Genomic DNA, 23,092 nt, shown 5'->3' on the forward strand with positions numbered 1-23,092 from the left:
TACCTGCAATAAGATTTGAACAAAGGGGACCATTTAGAGGTGTGAACACCTGCAACCTGAACAGTGCCTTCTGTCATGTCTGAATCCTACCACTGCCTGTCGCATACGTAAAACAGACAACAGAGTGAAAAGCACAGTACTGTACAGAGTAAGTCAGAATTCTAACATACTCCAAAAACCAAAACTTTTTCATGAATGTCTGAGACAGTGACACCTTTGTTTTCTCATGGTTCAATGTATACAAACTTGTTTCATGCAGAAATGTATTTTAAAATATTGTACAAAATTAGCTCCAGCTATGTGTTCAAAGTTCATTTGAAACATAAATGAATTTCATGTTTAGATTTGGATCCCATCTCTAAGATATCACATTATGTGCATATATGCAAATACAAGTATTCCAAAATCCTAAATATGGAACACTTCTGGTCCCAAGCTGTTACATGGATTTGTAACTGGTTGACCGGCTGAACCCAAAGGATGCTCAACAATGGCTCCTTTTCATCCTGGAGAGAAGTGACCAGTGGGGTGCCACAGGGTTCTGTCCTGAGGCCAGTGCTATTCAACATCTTTATCGATGACTTGGATGACAGAATTGGGGGCATACTCATGAAATTTTCAGATGACACCAAATTAGGAGGAGTAGCTAACACCCCAGAGGACAGGATCAAAATTCAAAATGACCTGAATAGACTGGAAAGTTGGGCCACGTCTAACAAAATGAACTTCAACAGATGGTGGGGGTGGGTGGGGAGATAGTAATTAACCAGAACTCAGGCCTTTTCTGTGGTGGTCCCAGAATTCTGGAGCATAAACCACCTACCCTGTAACTTCTTGGGAAAGACCTTTTATTCAACAAAACATCTGAAATTACTTTGATACAGTGCTAAGTTTTGGAAGCTATCTCGTAAATATTTTTGTAGAAAGGTAGTTAAGAAATGTAGAGCCAGCATGGCATAGTGGTTTAAGTGTTGGACTGCGTCTTTGGAGACCAGGGTTCGAATTCCTGCTTAGCCATGAAACCCACTGAATGACCGTGGGCAAGTCACATGCTCTCAGTCTCAGGGGAAAGCAATGGCAAACCTTCTCTGTACAAATTTTGCCATAAAAACCCCATGATAGGGTCACCATAAGTTGAGAACAACTTGAAGACACCCCCACAACAACAACAACAACAACAACGATTAAGAAAATAATAAGAAATATTATAGAATAGAATCATAGAATCATAGAATCGTAGAGTTGGAAGAGACCACTAGGGCCATCCAGTCCAACCCCCTGCCATGCAGGAAATCCAAATCAAAGCATCCCTGACAGATGGCCATCCAGCCTCTGTTTAAAGACCTCCAAGGAAGGAGACTCTATCACCCTCCGAGGGAGTGCATTCCACTGTCGAACAGCCCTTACTGTCAGGAAGTTCCTCCTAATGTTCAGGTGGAATCTCTTTTCCTGTAGCTTGCATCCATTGCTCCGGGTCCTGTTCTCTGGAGCAGCAGAAAACAAGCTTGCTCCCTCTTCAATATGACATCCTTTCAAATATTTAAACAGGGCTATCATATCGCCTCTTAACCTTCTTTTCTCCAGGCTAAACATCCCCAGCTCCCTAAGTCGTTCCTCATAGGGCATGGTTTCCAGACCCTTCACCATTTTTGTCACCCTCCTTTGGACACGCTCCAGTTTCTCAATGTCCTTTCTGAATTGTGGTGCCCAGACTGGACACAATATTCTAGGTGGGGCCTGACCAGAGCAGAATACAGTGGCACTATTACTGTACTTCTCTTGATCTAGACACTATACTTCTATTGATGCAGCCTAAAATAGCATTGGCCTTTTTAGCTGCCGCATCACACTGTTCACTCATGTTCAACTTGTGGTCTACTTGGACTCCTAGATCCCTTTCACACGTAGTTTCATACAGCCAGGTGTCACCCATCCTATATCTGTGCATTTTATTTTTCCGCCCTAAGTGCAATACCTTACATTTCTCTGTGTTGAATTTCATTTTGTTAGCTTTGGCCCAGCTTTCTAGTCTATTCAGGTCATTTTGAATCTTGATCCTGTCCTCTGGGGTATTAGCTATTCCCCCTAATTTGGTGTCATCTGCAAATTTGATAAGTATGCTCCCAATTCTGTCATCCAGGTCATTGATAAAGATGTTGAATAGCACTGGGCCCAGGACAGAGCCCTGTGGGACCCCACTGGTCACTTTCTTGTGTGTCCGAAGAAGGATCTGCCTTAGTTTTATATTCTGTACACTGATGCTATTAGTGCTAACACCTTGAAGACATGACATGCTTTTGACACTTCTTGCATGGGCGGATACTCCTCACATGAATTCACCCTTACACGGGTGGACTTTCATTTCATGACAGTCAGGGGAGCCCAGAGCAAGAGAGGAATGGAAGGAGGAAGAACTGGGGGCATACTCACTAAGTAATGAAAAAGCAATACAAATGACCAGGCAGAAGTGAAGCCTGGCAGGTGAAGAAGAAAAGAGAAGAGGGTGCCAGAAAAGAGAGGCTGGAAGTCTGACCCTGCTCACTTATTGCTTCTGCTCTGTTTGCCACCACCATTTGGCCTCCAACAGATTCTCCCCCATTGATTGTAGCCCTTAGCAGAAACAGTGCCCCACCCCTGCCTTAGAAAAGCAGCATTACTCACAACATCCCTATAAGGCAGGACAAAACACAATTCCTGCCATATTGCAGATGGATAATTAAAACCAGAGAGACCTAGAGTGCAGAGGTAAAATATGAACACTGTAAAGGTTGGAAATAATAGTGAGAGGGAAGAAGAATGAGATAAAACTGGATTGAAATACAGAAGGTAAGGGGAAATTTTATGGGAAGAAAAAAGATATTCAAATATTAAATAAGGAGATAGTCAATAAGAAACAAATTTGTTGGTTAAGTCCTTTTAAATTGTATGAGGTGTTATTGTATGATATGTAAGGTTTGTTAATGTTTGAGAAAAGTTATATGTAAAGGTTTAAAATGGCTGTGAATGTGCTTATATCAGTAAATATTATATGCACACAGTGATATAAGATCAATAAGAATATTTTTAAAAATGAACACTGTCCCATTTCATTCTCTTCACCTCTTCACCATTATTTTTTTCCTGACTTTCAGCCTTTTTGTTGTTGAACTACTGCAGTTCAGAGAGTATTAGATCTCCCCATGTGTGCACAGCCTCCGTCAGTCATAAAATGAACTGTGCATACACATTCACCAACAGACAAAGAAAGACAGTTAGTGTTAGAGGAAACCCACTGGCAGAACCAAAGAGCAAATAGATTGGCTGCTATAAGAATTGTGTGGATTGCCACCCAAGACAACAATCCCATCAACAAAAGGCCACACCTACAACCCTTCTTGGGATGGATGCCTTAAGATTAAGCAACGAAGAAGGTATTATCTCCCCCATCCAGCTACAAGGGAAACTTTGCACTGCAAAAAAATTCAAAAACTGAGATGGGAGAGAAGCTTCTTTAGGTGCAGGAAAGAAAATTGAAGACAGCAGAGCTGAATGCACAAGTGCTCCAATCTGAGAAGCCACCCAGCCCACAAAGGATATTAAAATTCAGTTTAGAAGGAAGAGGGGCAGGGAGGAGGGGAAAGGGGTGTCTCTTTCTTTTTGGAAAGTGAAAAGACATCTCAGAGGTCTCCCTCAGCATCATTGCTGTGGCTGTTTACTGATGTTCTGATGTGAACACAAAGAGGAAGGGAGACAAAGGAATACCCCTCTCCCCGCCCTTTTCAAGCTGCTTATACAGATGCAGGAAGCATCTGGCACTGACAAAGAGCCAAGTGCCACAAGAAGCCATGAGGCAGCCAGGGGCATGTTTGCACATATGCATTTACAAAATTAATGGAGGCGGGAGGCAAGGGGTCAAGCCCCTTCCTATTTTGGTGGACTTCTTTCTTGGGTTGGTTGGTCTCAACACCATGGAGAAACACCATGTGGCTAAAATGATGGGAAGTCAAAGGTGGGGTGTCATTAGAGCCCCCCCCCCATCCTCCATAATGCAAGCCCTGAATATACTCATTATCTGTCACAACCATGGCATTTTCTTTCACTTCTAGGAAGCATCTTTCTGCGTATATTTAAACATTCGCCTCTCACTTCTACCCCACCCCCAAAAAACATCGTTATTGCTTCACTGGAATCAGAATTTACCACACACACACACACACACACAAAAGAAAGTGTTGGAAGTGTGTGTGAGCAATTCCTGCAGCATTTCCTAAGGCAGCTGGCAAAAGTCTTTAAACAAAGAAGGGGGTGGTTTGCATTTGCAACCCTGCCCCCCAATTCTGCCCCCTTTGCTCTTTTTTTAAAAAATATTTAAAAAATAACTATAAAAAAGGAAGTGCATTCCTCTTCCCTCTCAGGTTTGGCTTACCTGCCCTTTGAACTTCAGAGCCCCAATGCCAGCCTTGACTGAGGTGCCAAGTGTGTGTGTGTGTTTGTGTGAGAGGGAGGAAGGAGGTGGAAGGCTTTGGGTTCAGTTGTGGGACAGGAACTGGATCCTAACAATGCTGCCTCCTCATGAGTCCCTCCTATTGATTTTTTTAGCTAAGCTTCTCTCTAAGCCAGTGCCTTTAGGAGGCAAGTGTGCCATCTGTTTGCAAACTGTACTGCTATAGTTTATTAGAACAACATCCAGAATCCAAAACACAGTATGCCAGCAATGCAAAGCGTTAGCTCATCACAACATCGGGAATCCACAAAACAGAGATACCTTTATTGGACCAATCCAAATGCACAAAATATACAATGCCAGCAAAGCAAAGGTATTCCTGTTCTGGGGATTCTGGATGTTGCAATCAGTTTGTGCTTCACTTGGCTCACAATGTATATTTTGTGTGTTTGGGTTGGCCCAAGAAAGGCATTCCAGTTGAGTGGATTCTGGACGTTGCTTCCATTTTGTTTTGTGGATTCTGGGAGTGATCATACTTTGCTATATGGGCAACACAGCTACTATTTTGTGCATTTTCGCTGGTCCCATAAAGACATCCCTGTTTTGTGGATTCTGGATGCAATTGTACTTTGCTATATGTCCAATACTATATGTCCAACACAGCCACTATTTTGTACATATTGGCTGGCCCCATAAAAGCATCTCTGTGGATTCTGGATGAGATTGTACTTTGCTATATGTCCAACATAACTAACACCCTGCATCCCTTGATGTACACTCCGCTCACAATAAAACACCCAAGTTTGTTTGGTTTTTTTTAAACCAACCAGATGAAACTTTTCTTTTTTAAAGTTGTATTTCACAATACAACTGACCCTGGTTCCCCCTTTCCCCATGTTCATCCTGCAACACCAAACTAGGACTGGAAGACAAGGATGAAGGAAGAGAAAATGTCCAAGCTGGGAAATAGTAGGCATCTCTCCTCCTCCTCCTCCTCCTCCTCTTCCTCCTCTCTCCCCTAATTCCCCCTCCCCCAAATCCCCTAAAAGAAACTTACCTGTTTAGAGCATGTTCTGCCTCAACTGAGAAGAGCTGCCTGGGTCCCACCAAAGAAAGATGCTCAAAGCCTTACAACAGCAGCAACAGCATCAGCAGGAGCAGCCTTGGTCCCATCTTGCAGGAGGAGGAGGAGGAGGAGGGTGAGCATCTCCCAGCTGGCAAGGAGAGCAGGCTGGCCCTGGCCACGCCCCCCCTCATTACCATAGGCCATCAATCACCCATCTCCGGTGGGAGCAGCAGAGACACACCCCCGCGCGCACACAGCAGCCACCCCAAACACGCCCCCCGCCGCTTGGGCTATTTGATGCGCTGGGGCAGCGACCCCTGCCGGGAGCGACAAACATTGCACGCACATTCACACTCACACACACTCACACTCACACACAGACAGAGCATGAGAAGGCTAACAAAACCCCATCTCCTTTTGAATTGCAAATGGACATTGAATTCCCTTGACTTTGAAAATCTACCCCATGGCCCAAAAAGAGGGGAGATGCCAGCCTGCAGATTGCAGTAGCTGCAACTTGTTTCCCTGCAACAAGTGAATACTACAGGTAGCAATGGACTTTATTGAGGTGTTAATAGTCATGTCCAGCTGTCAGCTGTCCTCAACACCTTTCACCTAACTTGTCATGCAGTGGTAACAACCAATGAAATAATATAAATCAGCAGAGGAATTTATACCATTGTTTGGATTTCTAGGCCAACAAGTAATTCCTCTGTTGGAGTGTGCGACTTGTCCTGTGGATGCTGAAAAGCATAGTCTCTATCAAGAAGTTGGGGTGCAACGAAGGGGTGTCTCTTTTGGACTATCTGCATTGCACAATTATACTAGTCTGATACCACTTTAAATGACATTGCTTTGTCCTGTAGAATCCTGGGTTTTGTAGTTTGGTGGGGTACTTGGCATACGCCCCTGAATTACAGCACTAGAGCTCTCTGACAGACAATTGTCAGCAATCTACAAAGCCCACGATTCCACAGGACAAAACTATGGCAATTAGTGATATCACAGGATTATAACTGTGTCATGTGGATCACCACCTAAGATAAAAGAAAATATCCTGTTTTATATGTTGAAATATATAGCTCAGCCTGTCACTAAGGATCAAACACATTTTTCATTTTCAAGTCATTTGCACTGGAGAGGGGGCTTACAAATACTGAAGGTGCAGCCAGCTCCGCTGGCTCAGTTGGCTTCTAGCACAGGGATAAATATCTCATGTCCCTCCAGATATTGTTGGACTGTAATGCCTACCAGCCCTAGCCAGCACAACAAATAGTGAGAGATCACAGGAGCTGAAGTCCAACAACCTTTGGGCTGTTGCCTCGCATTCCCCAATGCCCTTTCTCAATCACTGTCAAAGAGCTAGGGGTGGGAAAGAGGATTACTGACAGGTACAAAGAAGCACAACAGCCAAAGCCTGCCTTGGAGCACTGAAAAGCATGGGTGCTGCTATCTCCCAGGATATAACCCTCTGCTGGGGAAATGGGTGAATCCCTTTGTGCAAGTTGATAAAACAAGGCTGAGTGATAACTGGATTCTTGTCCCCGGCTACTCAGCAAATCTGTGTCTGAGTGAATAACTGAACTGTACTTAAAGGCTTCCAGGCAGGAGCACTGCAAAATGAGGCCACAGTCCCACCCATATAAAAATCTTATGTGCCCCCTCCCCCTGCTGCCATGAAGTTTTTTTTCCAGTCCTCAAATTTCTAGCATTGCAATAACTTAAAACTTCAGGCAAGCATTTGAAAATACAGTTCAGACATCCAAAATAAAGGAGCTGGAAGGTTATCAAGGGATTGTGAATTCTAGCTGTGAATGATTTTCAGTGTCTCATTTTTTACAATGCTAGAAATTTGGGGATTGAAGGAAAATATCATGGGGCAGAATTCTCTTGGAGGGAGACATTGTCATCATCTTGTACATGCATTTTCCCCCTCCAGGTTCATTGTTAATCACTAGAGCACAGATCATAATATTAAAATAAATATGGATTTTCCCTTAGTAAAAATACTAAGAAGTATTTTTAAGGTTGGAGTGATCCATTTTGGCAGAAAGGTCATCATTAATTTTGCCTACATGCAAGTATGTTTTAGAAAACATATCTTCCCCTCTATTACAGTATTTTAAAAGCAAAAGCTGCGGAAGTGACGTGTTAGATGATAATACACATAATATTTGCACACAGCATTGTTTTGCCGACATGCTATTTTTATTATTTTTATTGAACTGCTTTTAATGTATTTTATTTGGTTTTGTGTAATGTGTTGTTTTTCTTGTTGTTCACCGCCCTGATTTTTAGAAGGGCAGTATATAAATAAAATTTTATTATTATTATTATTATTATAAGAGAAAATGCACAATGTATATGAAATAAAATATATAAATGTTTATGTACCAAGCTACCTATGTACAGAATCTCCTGATACAAAAACATGGAATTAAGGATCTATAGTGAGGTGGCTTAGTTTATAGTATTTACTATGGTCATGCATTTACTAGCTGAAATAGCTTATAGGCAACAGGGCTCATCTAATCTTGGAAAAGCATGGTCAGCCTTGGATGGGAGTCAGCCAATGAATTTCAGAGGAAGGAGCTAGCAAAACTACCTCTGAGTATTCCTTGTCTAAGAAAACCCTATGAGATTCATGGGGCTGCCATAAATTGCCAGGTGACCTGAAGTCACATACACACAATGAAGTAGTCCCATCTACCAGTGACAACAGATTATTTGGGGTGGTGGGAAGGAAAAGAGGTTGTAAAGAGTTCCCAAACAGTTCTCTGATGTCTTTTTTTAATTTGGTGCAAACAGGCTTTAAAATGGGCAATGAAAACTAAGTAAAAAGGGTATAAAGGGATGTATCTCAAGGCAAAAACCAGAACAAAACTCAATTTTACATCTCCACTGATGGGATGTGAGCTGGCAGCAACTGACCAAGAGATTCAGCAGCAATGGATTATACACACACACACCACACACACACTTTTATACAGTTTTAGCAAGATGATTTTAATTGTTTTTAATTTTTTATTGTCAAGTTTTTAAACTATTTTATCTGTGAGCAGCTTGGGACCCTTTCTGGAAGAAAGGCAACATATGAAATAAATATTAAGATCACATCTTAGAAGTCCCTTTTGTAGGTTCTGTGTACCTGACTCCAAAGTAATTGTGCACAGAATAAACTGCATGCAGCTTTTATTCCTGCAAGGAATTAAAAACTGTTGTAGACCATCAACAGCTGGACTACAGATTCCACCACCCCAATATAGACACACTTGTCTGGGAGGAAGACTTACGTCACGTACGATTTAACCTCCAATTAAACTGCACTGGATTGTGCTGGTAGCTAGCTACATCTGCCAATACATCAAGTGGATAGTATAGAGGAAATTATTAAACTTGGAAATTCCTAACTCACCATTCTTGCTCTTAGCCTCCAGGAAATATATGTTCAATTGCTCCCATGAATGGGCTAAAAGATTACTGCTTGATAGTGCTGGTGGAAAGATGAGATTTTTTTTGGTCACTCGCTCTGAATTCTTAAACATGACAGATGTCAGCTGGCATGAGATGAGGTGAATGTAAATGAATGCACTGCATTTGAAATCCGATCAGAACTCATATAGCCTCAAGAGAAGCGTGCAGCCTATTGTTCCCTTCCCTAGCCTTTAATTAACATGGAAATTATTTTTCTGACATCTCTCCGATCATGGATTATTTATGATTTTGGATAAGGAAGGGTTGAAAAAAAACAAAAGCATCTAAAGAGCCAGCAACATAAAGAATGTATGCTTTCTTTGTTGAATCAAGAGCGATAAACAAACTTACAAGCACATCCACAGTCTTCTCCAAAGTGAAATTCATTAAAGGTCAAACTGATTTTTTCTCTTTTTCTGCTAGCATACATGTTAAAGGCAGAAGAATGAATAGGCCAAGCTTCTTCAACTTGGCCTATCTTCGGATCTTCAGATGGGATGGATGGTGATCTCCAAAGTCTGCTTGCTTCTGCCTACCTTTTCTCAGCTCAGGGACTTGAGATGGCCAACAAAAATTAAAATGGATGCTCATATCAGTAAAAGCATACAAAACATCAAGCAAAATTAAAGCTTCAACAAAATTAAATACAATTTAAACACAGCTACGAAAAATCAAGAAATGTAGACAATGCAGCACATTATTCTCCATAAAAGGTCACTCCACAAAGGCCCATTGAAAAAGAGCAGTTTCTTCACCTGTCATTGGAAGGATACCATGGAGGGGACAAATATAGTCTGTCTAGGAAGGAAACCAGAATTCCTCCAGAAGAACATAGCTCACATAGTATCGTGGACCAGAGGACTCTGGGAACTGTAGTCCAGAATCTTTGGAATGCAGAGTAAAGAAAGGTAAACATAGGCCAATCCCTGTCAAAGAGCTCCAACTACTGTGGCACTAACAGAAACATACTCCACTTTAAATTAGCAGCATCATACAGTATAGAACAGGCCAAAATGCTATTATCATTTATATTTGAAGTAGTGAGGTTGATGTAAGTATGCTCTTCATTGTTCATGCATAATGTGTGCACTACTTTGGCACATTTGTGCATTTTCAGAGAATGTATTTGGACACAGCTTTTTTTCCCCAGCCAGGGATTTCTTGTCAGCATCTCATACTGTTGTTATCACCCCATTCTCAGCCTTCCCTATTAGGGCTGGCTTTTTTAAGCATCATATTGAAAATTCAGGCAGGCAAACACCTCCAAACATACCCACAATGCATACCTGTCACTGTTGGATAACCAAGCCAGGAGTTCCCTACACATCCACTATTCCATTTCAGTGATCTCATCTACCAATTGCTAGTTCTCATTTTAGCAGGGAACCTGTGTCTCCAGCTATTGGTGGACTTTGGCCTGTTACAGACAGCCAAAATAAAGCTGCTTCGAGTCACAGTGGAGGTATGGTGTTTCAATGATGCATGCGTCCTAAGAGTCCAGAAGCCGCACCAAAGCCACGCTCCGGGCGGAAGCGTGGCTTTGGTGCGGCTTCTGGACTCTTAGGACGCATGCATCATTGAAACACCATACCTCCACTGTGACTCGAAGCAGCTTTATTTTGGCTGTCTGTAACAGGCCTTTGTGTCCCACCATCCTTGCTGTTTGGAGCTGATAGTAGCTGGAACCCAACGATTTCTAGAAAGCCACATATTCTTCAGCATCTGGGCCTTGGCTGTAAATTTTGACCTGCATTGTTTCTGAAAGGCAAACGTGTCTATTGAATTTTCATGGATGTCTTCAAACCACGTATTATTTCTTTTTCCATTGACAGCATAGCCAGTAGTACAATTGTAGCAGCACAAAACACTTAATGCAACTCTAAAAACAAAGTATCATGAGCAGAAAAAAGGCGCATATAAACCACATCTTTGATGACTAGCCAAAGAAGAAGAAACAGACACACGCCAGGACAATTAAAGAAGATTACAAAGATGAAAGTTTACATGACAGTATGAATATGTGAGCTTTTGAGTTATACAGAACTCTTTTCTTAGGCTGGATGTAATTAAAAAGAGAAACAGATGTTTCTTGGAGATGTTAGAGCACTCATCCTAATCTGCAGTCTGTTTCAGTTTTTGGGTGATAGTAAAAACAATTCTTACTGACAGACTAATTAAGAACTGTGCCTTCTTTATGATGTTCCTGTACAGCTTGTTGTCAGGACAGCTCTCCAAAATGACATAAACATAAACATAAATTGTCAAAAAATATCACAAACTGATCCTTGGGAAGATTTAAAAAAAAAAAAGCTAATAGGGCTGAGAATTGGTCATGGAAGTGTTGTTGGAAAACTCGCTCATACTATCATTGGGCTTTGTCCTTCTCTGGTGTTCTGCAAATATCGCTTTGGAACTCCTTCCCTAGGGAGGCTAGAATGTCCCCTCCTTACTGTTTTTCTTGTGGTGGGTGAAGATTTTTTTAGTCAGACAGGCTTTAACAAAGGGCTGTAAATGCTGTATTGTTTAATTTTTCTTGTGCGATTTTAAAAATCTTTTCTGTTTAAAGTTTGTTCTTAATACAATTGTATTTTAATTTTGGGTTTTGGTCAATTGTTTTAACTGTAACCTTTTTAATGTGTATGATCCCTTGAGTACCAGTCTTGGGGAGAAGGTGGGATATCAACAAAATTAATAGTAATAACAATAATACACAGAGGGGAACACTGGGTAGGAATAGGCACTGGCTGGAGGAGGTGTTTTGCTTTGAATGCAACCTAATTCACCTTCCCGTATTACTTTTTAAAGGTCACATTCACTGTATTTCATCATGCAGTTCCAGCTGCATGAGGGCTAGAAGACCTTATTCACATGCATTTGTTAATGCTTCTGTCCTATGGTACTTGTGGTATATGTATTATTTATATACTTCTTGATGCATATGAAATGTTGGCCTGATTTGAAACTCTCCAGACAATACAGTCTTGTTAAATGGGTTGAATCTAACACATTCCACACACATTAAATGAATGAGTTACATCGTGTTGTTGTTGCTGTCAAGTGCCAGTGCAATAAATGTATTGAAATACTGTACAACAGAAAACCAAAGGATTTGTTATTAAAAAATGTTCAGACTCCTGATGAACTAAAATTCTTAAACATCAAACACACCACAAGACAGGCAAACTGACAAAGAGGCTGTGCCTGCATCGTCAGACTGATAAATTTATTGTGGTCTAAGCTGTTATGAGCCAAAGCCTCATAATACTTTGGGCTACAATGAAGTGGAGAGAGAATCCAATCCAATCAACAAGAACAACCAGCCTAGTTCACCTTAAGTTCACAGCAGCTGGTAGCTGATGATAAAGTGTAGCAAGATCAAGAATGCATTTGAGGGTTGGGCTCTTTGGGTGGCCCTCTAGGTATCATTAGACTGCAATTCCCATAAGCCTTCACCAACATTGCCAATTGTAAGGAAACTTGGGAATGACATCAGGTTACAGAGGTTACAGAGACCACATGATGTCCCTGTTAAAACAGCTCAACTGGCTGCTAGTTTGTTTCTGGACACAATTCAAAGCACTGGTTATGACCTATAAAGCCCTATATGGCTCAGGATTAAGCTATTGGGCAGATCAAATCTCCCTGTATAACCAGCCTAGGCTCTGAGTTCCCCTCCACTTCTCCATCCTACCACCATCACAAGAACAGTTTGTGGCTGCCCCTAGCCTTTAGAACTTCCTTCCTAGGAAGACCAGAATGCCCCCCCCGCCCCGGCCTCCTTGTTGTCCTTCCATCAGCAGGCTAAGTCATTTTTATTCAGGCAAGCTTTTGAAACAGAATGCCTTTAAAGAACAGGCTGGGGACGTTATACTGTTTTAACTATTCTGTTTTTAAGTGCTTTTATCTTTTTCAAAAAAATATGCATTTCATGCTGTTAGTGAGTGATAGTAATATAGCAAATACATTTCTATACCACTTATCACTGCATGTAAGCACTCCTTAAGCAGTTTACAATGTGTAAGTAATTGCCCCCAACAAGCTGGGTACTCATTTTAATGACCAACGGAAGGATGCCAGGCTGAATGGACCCTAAGACCCTGGCTGGGACTGAACTCACAACCTTGTGACTTATGAGTGAGTGGCTGCAGCACAGGCATTTAACCACTGCACCACCATTCTTACAATATTTAAATAGTGATGTGTTTTAACATTGTAACAGTTTAATTCTATTTTAGCATACAAAAACACTTTTGTATGTTTTCAATTGTATTCATTTAAATTGTAAGCCTCTTTGCATCCCAATTTTGGAGAAAAGGTAGGATCTAAATTAAAATAATAAGAATAAGAAAAAGAATAACAACAACAACATCTAGAGGGCTGCTCAGTATAGAGTAAACAAGCAGTTAAAAAGATGACTAAAATAGGGATCAATTTTTCATGGTGAGCTATAATTTCCCAAGATATGTTAAAATCAAATTCCATCATTGCAATGTTGCTAATGAACTGAATTCCCAATGTGGCAGCTCGGTCGATCTGAGTGTCTCTTTGAAACTGTACTGACAGAGTACAATGATGCTAAGTTCTATTACAAAATGTCCTGGGAGACTTAAATGATATTTTGCTTGTTTCTGAATGTCGTCATTTTTAGTGTTTGATTTGTGCTGATTTACCTTAAGACAGCTGCCCTCTGTAAATGCCAACTGTTTTAGCCAATGTAAATTAAAGAAAGACATCACTGACAAACAGTGACAGATATCATATGCAAAGATGTGGAAGTAAAATGATCTTTATGGATGCATGTGGGAAAATATTTATTTATTTATTTAGTATATTCCTGAATTTCCCCTTCACTCAGGTTCATATTGAAAGTGATTTACCATTAACACACACACACATACACACACACACACACACACACACACACACGAGATATATACTCAATTCCAAACAGAACAAATAAAATTAAGGTCTGCATCCAATACTTTGTCACTAGAATTTCAAGGTTCTCCCCACACCTTTCCCTCTTGCAGCCCTCCACATTGCCCATTCTTCTGGATGCTTCTTCAGCCTCGCTGCCCCAGAGCGAGTTGTATAACAGAGGGGGGGGAAAGCACTGTTACATTATTTTATGTTTAAGTTTACTAATAATTGCATTTTGCTTTCAAAAATAATCAGCAATCAACCATCACAATTTCATTGGGATATGCTGATGATACCATATCACTTGCAGAACATAGCAAAGACTTTAGAATGATGACTGATTAGAGTTAGGGAAGAATGTGCAAAACAGAGCTGAACGTTAAAAAAAAGAAAAATAATGAGCACAGATTATTTACATAACTTTAAAATGGATGATGAAGACATCAGAATTATTAAAGCTCATCTCTACCTTGGTTTAAAAATGAAAATGGAGACTGTGGCTAAGAAAACAGAAGGAGACTACTTTGCAGGGCAGCTATGAAGAAATGTGATGAGGCCCTCAAGCATAAAGATTTATCACTGAATACCAAAATTGGAATCATCCATGTCACACTAGTTCTGCTTTCTATGTATAGTGGTGAAAACTGAACAGTAGAGAAAGATGACAGGATGAAAATCACCTCATTTGAAATGTGGTGCTGAAAGAGACTTCTCAAAAATGGCAGGAAAGCAACAGAGAATCTTAATTGCACTGACATTTTTGTTGAGGGTCTGTGGTTACATTATAATAAGTACACAAAATGGCTCTTCTTCATCTACCACCTTCGAGCAAGGAATATCATGTTAGTGGAGCTATATTATTGTCTTATTATTGCAGATATGAAGCCATACTGTTATTTGCTAAAATCATCCAGGTATGCATTATGTGATTGTGAAGCTTTAAGTAGTTCCATAATTTTTCAGCTGGTGATATTGTCCATAGGTGGTTACACCAAGAGTCAATGATAAGTTCACATTCTTCATCTAGTCTACTGCTAGTCTATCATAAATCTTAGCATTTCTTTATGGGATAAATCTACATTTTGACCATCAAATAGAGGTAGAAATACTGGGGGGGAGGGTTGTACAGTCAGTTGGCTGATTGATGATTTTACTGCATTTCTGCAAGACTTACTTCCAAAAGGTATTACAGGTTGTATGGATCAACCACATGTCACATCCTGTTTCCTCACATCTTCTCAGCATTTTGGTGGGATAGTGCCACTTGGACATTTCACTCACCTTGGAAACAGCTCCTGAGATTGAAATGCCTTTGTGGTATTTTTATAGTATAAAATAAGTAAAGTGTTAAAGCATATATTTGTATGAAGAAAGTGTAACAGTTTGTATTGTAAAATTTAAAAATACTAATTAAAAAAAAACCAGTGGAACTTTAAAAAAATATTTTACTTGTGCATTTAATTCATATTCCTCTTTTCACCTGAAAATGGACCCAAGTTGGTTTACAACAATGTCAATACCAAGATACAATTTTTTTAAAAAACCAGATTGTCTGTCTGTCTATCTATCTATCTTATATTGGCTATTATGTTAGAACACATATGATTTAAAACAATATAACATCTTTTTGAAAATAACAATAAAGATAAAAATGCAGCACACATACCCCATTAGAAAAATCCTTCTGCATAATCACTTAATCCCTACATTCCTGTTGAAATAAAGAGTTGTTTACCTATCAGCAAAAGTAATAAATAAACATAAAAAACCAGCGCTAATCAGCTTGATAAAGAGTATAATTTTACCATCTTTCCGAAGGCCAATAATAAAGGAACCCAATCTAACATTCCTGTTTCTCTCACACATAAGAACCATTTTGGAATGTGTCAGGTGAGGTAATAGGGAAGAGAATTGTTGAGAAAACTTCAAACTTTCTCTGAGAAACCTTGGAAAAGCCATTATGATATCAGCCCACTTGACCTCCACTTAACAATTGCCAAAACTGATAGAGTATTGTTTTAATATCTTGTTTGAATGATTCATATAATGAATTTATAAACACACTGAATCCACTCCAGGTAGGACAATTAAACTAAAGTGACGTACCTTGATTTTTTTGCTTAAATTCGGATATGAAGCTGTATCCAGTTTCTTGTGACTCTGCAATTGCATATATGCATGGTATTGGAAATGTCTTCTCCTTTTCATAAATGTATTTGTTCTTTTATTGTTTTTATAAGCACATTAGCATGCTGCATTTCCCCACATACAGTTTCCCCCTCTGTTCCTCAATAGGAGTAAAGCCTATTAGTACAGTACAGTTAAGAATTTTGCAAGCTATGTGGAAAAATCAGGAGAATGCAAGAGAACATGCTGTCATTTGATGCGGGCATCCCACATCATTGGCTAACATGACAGGAATGTGGGGTGGTAGATCAGACTAACTGCCTGGCTCAGTTAGCTCAGTCTATCTGTGAATGAGATATGAAAGAATGAGATACGAAATGATCAACTAACATACATAAAAAGCTTCTCCCACAATAGAAATCTTTCAAGCACTCCAAGCAGATTTTTGTCTTTAAACAAAAAAGCTCTTAGTACATCAACACTTAAAAATAGGTCTCTGAGGTGAATGCTGCAATAAATGCCGACTCTTTAGCAAAAATGGAAATGCAATACTAACAGCAATCATGAGTGTTATTTAGTTGCACACAGCTCAGCACAGACACTGTGCTAAAGAACAGAGTGCATGAAACTTGCAAATAACAAAATGAAACAAATGATATTCCACTCAAGAACTGTTCTGCTGTTGGAATTCTGCAGGGCAAATGCCTGACTCAATATCTTTGCAGGAACAAATACTGACTGACTCTGTCTTTACAGGAACAAATACTGGGAATTCAGAATGCTGGCTTCTCCACAAAGCCATGTAGAGTGTATAAAGTACACTCAAATTATAGGATGGCTTCCCTTTGTGGCCCCATCTTTCCAAGGGAATTGTGATTATAAGGATAAAAGGATGAGGCCCCAAGTGAAATATACAGAGATTCTCAGCTGTAACCATATAGTACACAGGCTTTCCTCTCTGTGATCTTCTTAAAACAGTAAATGAGGGCGTTACAAAAGGTAACTTCTGGACTAGTGTCAGAATCCAGAAGAGTCAAGCAGCAACCACAGCTTTGGAGGAACTCATTATAAATAACTAGTTTCTAGCAACAATTTCCCCCAAGGTTGTTGTTATTTATCAAGATATAACTTTATTACTTTTATAGTAATCCTTGGAACACGGAAGATCTTAGAAGAATGAAGTGGGTTGGACAACAACTAGAGTGTTGCTGGCAAAGAACTCGACTCATACCTGACAAGACACGTCATAGGATTTTTCTTAAATCCTATGGAATGGCAATAGATGCAACAAAGATGTCTTTCTATTCTGCATCTAGTGCATCTGCGAAGTCTCATCCAGCAGATCTATTCAGGGTGGTGAGAGATTTAACATGGTTGTCCCCCCCCCAACCCATTATTAGAGCCAACATCAGCCTGCTGTGGCACTTTCAATAATCACTTCGCAGATAAAATCTCTTAGATAAGAGCCGACTAGGATGCTGGCCTTACCACAGAGGTCACAGGAGAGGTATCCAGCACCTCTGCCTATACTGTTATTCTGGATCAGTTTGAGTCAATATGTACTGAGGATGTGGACAAGCTCCTTGGCAGTTTGAAAAAGACAACTTGCCTCCTTGTTCCCTGTCCATTCTGGTTGGCTGTCCAGGGGGGGAGATATGATCAAGGGAATGCATCTCTCAGGGAAGGCTATCTCCCGGCCTGCCTTAAATAGGCAGTGATAAAACCTCTTTTTAAAAAGCCTTCCCTTTGACCCCCTGGACAAAAACAACTCCCGGCCAGTTTCACTTCTACCTTTTTTAAGCAAGGTGATCGAGAAGGCTGTCGCCACTCAAATCCAAGTTGTTTCAGATGAAACAGATTTTCTAGATCTATTTCAAATTGGTTTCAGGGCGGGATACAGAGTTGAGACCACCATGGTCGCCTTAGTCGATGATCTCCATCTGGGCACTGACGGGGAAGTGTGACCCTGCTGGTGCTCTTGGACCTCTCAGTGGCCTTTGATACCGTAGACCATGGTATCCTGGAATGCCTGAGAGAGTTAGGAATCGGGGGCACTGCTTTGCCATGGTTCCAGTCCTACCTATCCGGTAGGTTCCAGATGGTGTCGCTTGGGGACAGTTGTTCGGCCAAGAGGGAGCTCAAATCGGGTGTCCCTCCAGGTGCGATTCTGTCTCCAGTGCTATTTAACATTTACATGAAGCAGCTGGGTGAGATCATCCGGAGATATGGGGCAGTGTTATCAATATACTGGTGACACCCAAATATGTTTCTCTGTGTCTCAGACTGAAGCAGTGACTAAGGATGGCATCTCTCCTATGAATGCCTGCCTTGGGGCAGTAATGGACTGAATAAGGGAAAACCGACTCAAGTTGAATCCAGGTTAGATGGAGGTACTAGTTATAGGGACCCCTAATCCGGGAATGGATTAGGGCACTTCCCCTGAAAGATTGTGCTCTCAGCTTGGGGGTGCTCCTTGACTCCAGGTGACAGCCCAGATAGATGCGACAGTCAAAAGTGCCTGTTATCAGCTTCGGCTGATACACCAGCTATGGCCCTTCCTGGAACTGGGTGACCTAGAAACAGTAGTACATGCACTGGTAACCTCTTGATTTGACTTGTAACACGCTGTACATGGGGCTACTCTCATGCCAAGTTCGGAAACTTCAATTGGTACAGAATATGGCAGCCAGACTGGTCCTGGCACCTCATGAGCCACCCACATCACACCGGTTTTAAAATCTCTCCACTGGCTGCCTATTCGTTTCCAAGCAAGGTATAAGGTTTTGGTTGTTACCTTTAACGCCCTACATGGCTTGGGTCCAGACTACTTGCAGGAACGCCTCCTTCTATACAATCCACGCCACACACTTAGATCCTCTGGGAAGAACCTATTACAACCAAAAAAGACCAGACTAACTATGGTGACCCAGAGGACCTTCTCATCGGCCGCTCCCAGGCTCTGGAATGACCTGCCGGACGAGATCTGCCATATTACCACCTTAGAAGCCTTCAAAAAGGCTATTAAGATGAATCTCTTCCGGCAGGCCTTTCCAGACTAGCCTTGTTCAGTTTCTCTCCCCTTGCTGGTTGTCTCTGCTTTTCTCCCCTGGGATAATATACCTCACTCCCCCCCAAAATAGGAACTGTGTTGAAATTTATCTTTATTTTAACCCAATTTGAATTAGGAATCTCTTTTAAATTCTCTCACTGTTTAATCCTTTTTTAATGTTTTTTTTTCTCAATTGTTATATGATTGGCGGGAGAGTAGGGAAATAGACTTTTTAAAATTTTGATTGCAATTTTAACTATCTTGTGTTTTAAATATCTGCTGTAATCCATCTTGATTCCCATTAGGAAAAGGCAGGTCTGGTAAGACAATGTGCCCATTCATACTCTCCAATTCATACCCTGGTAGATCCTTAACAAAAATTTAGACCATTCAGCCATACGACCTCTGAACTTTGCCCTAGGGAACAAAAACCGTATTTAAACCTGACCTTTCTTTTGTTCACTGGACTAGCTTGGTTTGCAGGCAGACATGCTGCTGATTTTCACTCTGTTAGACCCCTCTTTCGCTCACCAAACACATGTGGCCAGGGAGCGATTGAGCCCCTACCTCCTTTCCAAGACCATTTTCAATAGGAGCAGCAACCATTAGGTAAAGTATCTCCATTAGAAAGCCTGATTATGTTCCATGCTAATACCTTACATATTGAGAAATAAGGAACGCAGGCCTTCAAGGCCTCTTACAAACACCATTTGATGGAGAAAGCTGCACAGGGCAATCAGCAGAGACAGCACAAGGTTACAAAGATGCAAGAGGAAAGAGATCCTCATATGAATCTTATTATTATTATTATTAGCCTTTATTTATAAAGCGCTGTAAATTTACACAGCACTGTACATACAATCTTATTAATTGGATGGTTCCCTGCCCTCAGGCTTACAATCTAAAAAGACACGACACAGAAGGAGAAGGGAGTGGTGGTGGGGAAGGGGCCTGTCTAATAAGATAATACATATAAAATACATAGCAGTACAGGAAATGATTCAATAAAACAGACAACAAAAGAACATCAAATAGCAAGTGACAATTATGCAATGCCTGGGAACGCTTCTCTGAACAGGATGGTCTTCAGCTCCGTTTTGCAGCTGGTTAAGGAAGTGATGGCTCTTGCTTGTGAGGGAAGAAGGTTCCTGGAGTGAGGGGCAGCATGTGAAAAGGGGCGAATCCGAGATGGGGCAGAGGAAATCCTGGGCTGGGACAGCAGACCTTGACTACCAGAACGGAGGGCCCTAGTGGGAAGGTGAGGGGAAATAAGGTCTGATAAGTAGGGAGGGGCCAGCCCATGGAGGGCTTTAAACGTTGGCAGCAGGAGCTTATACTGAATCTTCTGGTTAGGAAGAGGAAAATGTTAACATTTATTGGAGGACAGCTGCACATGTCCCACATCTACCAACCTGATTTTTTAACAGAAAGGCTTATGAGGGCAATGTGGCCTTGGCTCCCTAGGAAGTGTGAGAAAGGATGGGAAGCTAGCCTATACAGCAGTTACTTCTCCTAACTAACACATTTAGTTTTTGAAAATACTTGCATGGTATAAGGGGAGATTACATGCAATAATAATTTTTAAGTGCCTTCATTCATTCAGTCATGCATGCATTCATTCATATCCCATATTTTCTCCAATATTGGGACTCAAGACAGCTTGCAAAATATTAAAAGAAAACACAGATTCAAATAAATATAAAATCATCAGTAAAAATACAAAAAAAAAATAAGATGCATTTTAACAATCTGTAAAAAACTTCAGAACCATTTTAAAGAACCATTGAAACAGAAGATACAAATCAATAAAAGAGCACACCATGAAAGGCCTACTGTAGTCAGTTCCTCGAAGCCTGTGGGAGTAAAAAGGTTTTCCCTTGAGGGCGGAAAGAAAACAATGGTGGAGGCATCCTAGTCTCCCTTGGGAGGGAGTTCCAAAGTCTGTGAAGAGACATTGAAAAGGCTATCTCCCTTCCCTCCAAACATCCCTGGAGAAATGGTGGGACTGAGATAAGTGCCTCCCCCAAAGATCTTAGAGTCTGTATGGGCTCACATAGGGAGATATAGTCAGGGTACAGACTGCCCAAAAAGGGCGGTCTGCCTGTGCCTTGTTTTGCTGTGGAGGAAGCCACAGCAGACAAACCATGCGGCTTCCTCGCACAGCAAAAAGAACCCGCAAAAAGTGGATTCTTTTCACGGCACACTTGTGACACCCGAATGTGCCACGACGTGCGGACACTAAGCATCCATCACATAAAAATGACAGCGCCCATCTGTACAGGTCGCCGCCATTTTGATGTACAGAATATGTGCTAGGATTGCAGGGCGTCTGTAAGTCATGCCCCGAGGCAACCCTAGCACGTATTACTTACGTGCTAAAAGACCCATCTGTACTGGGCAATAGTCCCACAGATAGCCTGGACCTTTTTTTTTTTATTGCAGGTCAAAAAACAAAACAAAACAAAACAAAAGCACCCTCATATGTTTACAAAAAACTCAGAAAAGTAAATATGTGAAGAAAATGGTATAATCACCATTGAAATACTGTTTATAGTTCTGGGAGATTATCTCACACACATTTTTTGCCTGATCAGGGTATGGGATCAGGTTGTGATTGGGGAAAAATGGGTGTTATCGTGCACAAAATTGCTCCTGCACTGCTGGCTGACCACCATCCATCCCTGAGCTGCGCTTATACCACTGATTTTGCTAGTACAGGAGCTTTCAGTCCTTCAAAATTGGCTGGCTTGAGGATGGGTGGTGGCTGGTCAACAGTGCAGCAGCAATTTTGTGCGCGATAACACCTGCTTTCCCCCATTCCAATCCAATCCCTTCCTGTGCCTGGATTAGGCAAAAATGGCTCTGTAATAAACTTCCTGGTCACAACAACTCAAAAAGGATATTATAGAACTGGAAAAGGTGCCTAGAAAAGGGCAAACAAAATGATATCAAGGCTGGAACATTTCTTTCTGTGAGGAAAAGCTCCATATGGGACCTTTTCATATCTCTTCATGTATGTTTTTTGTTTTTAAAGCAAGTACTTCTGGGAAAGGGAGAAATTATTTTATTAAATAATGCATGGTGGCGGCAGTGGGGTCAAGCTTAGTGGGTTGAGGGGCCAACTGCACCATCCCCACCCCTGAACCAGAGGAGACTATAAGTCTACTCCCAATTTTAAAAAAAGAGTGGAGGGAGTGGGGAAGGTCTAAACTATTATAAAATTTTTACCCTTTTTTCTTTAGCCAAAGTGGTCCAGGAGAAGCCTGGAGCCAACAAAAGACTGGTGAAAGAAGCTTGCAGAACAAGACCTTGGGTAAAGAAATGTTCTCTCCTCTTTTGTTGAATTAGAACCCAGTCTCTCTCAAGGAAATCTGATAGGTGGAAGATATGGAATGTGGGGGTCCTCGACAAGCTAGAGCATGTCCAGAGGAGGGCAACCAAAATAGTGAAAGGCCTTGAAGCCATCCCCTATGAGGTAACACTTTGGAAGCTGGGTATGTTTAGCCTGGGGAAGAAAAAGTTATGAGGTGTTATGATAGCCCTGTTTAAATATTTGAAAGGTTGTTTTATTAGACTTTGCTGTTTTCTGCTGTTCCAGAGAATAGGACCTGGAGCAATGGATTCAAATGAGAGGAAAAGGGATTCCACTTAAGCATTAGGAAGAACTTTCTGATGATAAGAGCTGTTTGACAGTGGAATACACTGCCTTGAAGTGTGGTGGATTCTCCCTCTTTGGAGGTTTTTAAATAGAGGTTGGATGGCCATCTGTCAGGGAAGTTTTGACTGTATATTCCTGCATATCAGGTGATTGGACTGAATGACCCTTATGCTCTCTTCCAATTCTATGACTATAATTCCAAGACATGAAAAGTATTTATTCTTTAGAGGATGTAGTTCTCTCTCTCTCTCTCTCTTCTGTACCCCTCAGGCTTCCTTGTTTCCATTGAACATAATTGGAGTCCTCTCTCTCTCTCTCAGAGAGAGAGAGAGAGAGAGAGAGAGAGAGAGAGAGAAAGGACTCCAGTTATGTTCA

General features: G+C 41.1%; 1 protein-coding gene across 1 annotated transcript in view; it reads right to left on the minus strand.

Moving 5' to 3' along the window:
* TP53I11 (tumor protein p53 inducible protein 11) overlaps window positions 1-5,657 on the minus strand; it is a 65,808-nt gene extending 60,151 nt beyond the window's left edge. The window contains 1 exon segment of the mRNA XM_042456210.1: window positions 5,481-5,657. The gene's annotated coding sequence lies outside the window, so the exon portion shown is untranslated.
* Between the last annotated feature and the right edge of the window lie 17,435 nt (window positions 5,658-23,092).

The sequence above is a fragment of the Sceloporus undulatus genome, chromosome 1, assembly GCF_019175285.1.
Source record: "Sceloporus undulatus isolate JIND9_A2432 ecotype Alabama chromosome 1, SceUnd_v1.1, whole genome shotgun sequence".
NCBI lineage: Eukaryota > Metazoa > Chordata > Lepidosauria > Squamata > Phrynosomatidae > Sceloporus > Sceloporus undulatus.